The sequence below is a fragment of the Neophocaena asiaeorientalis genome, unplaced genomic scaffold, assembly GCF_003031525.2.
Source record: "Neophocaena asiaeorientalis asiaeorientalis breed wild unplaced genomic scaffold, Neophocaena_asiaeorientalis_V1.1 scaffold150, whole genome shotgun sequence".
NCBI lineage: Eukaryota > Metazoa > Chordata > Mammalia > Artiodactyla > Phocoenidae > Neophocaena > Neophocaena asiaeorientalis.
Window position 1 is genome coordinate 5,723,325 of NW_020176571.1, and position 704 is coordinate 5,724,028.

Below are 704 nucleotides of genomic sequence, written 5' to 3' on the forward strand. Positions count from 1 at the left end.
CCTCTCTGAACAAGTTTAAGGAACAGCTCTGGCCACCTCCCTGGGGAAGTACAATCCCCCCAAAACATTTCTTTTTAAGTTTAACACATTAATAATTAATGCATCTAGGAAAAGGCATACAAGAAGTCATTATATTATTTTGCAAGTTTTTTACAAACTTTATTCTTTCTATAAAATTTAAAAGTGAATAGTTTTACTTTTAAAGTTAATATTGATTAAAATTTTTTAAATTACATTTAAAACTCTAAAGAAAAATTTTAGGTCTAAAAAATATGCAAGGATGTATACAGTTTTCCAAAATTCTTTTGGTAGTGGTAACAAGCACAGAGTTTGAAGACAACGGTATTTTCAAAAATGTATTTTATTGAAGTATAGTTGGGTTACAATGTTGTGTTATTTCCTACTGCACAGCAAAGTGACTCAGTTATACATATATATGCATTCTTGTTCATACTCTTTTCCATGATGGTTTATCACAGGCTATTGAATAGAGTTCCCTGTGCTCTACAGCAGGACATTGTTGTTTAGCCATCCTATGTACGATCGTTTGCATCTGCTAACCCCTAACTTCCACTCCATCTCCTACCCCCAACCTTCCTGGGCAGCCACCAGTTGGTTCTCTAGAAGGGAACAGACTCAAGGAACATTTCACGGAACTGTCATGTGATTCTTTTTTTTTTTTTTTTTTTTTTTTTTTTTTTTTT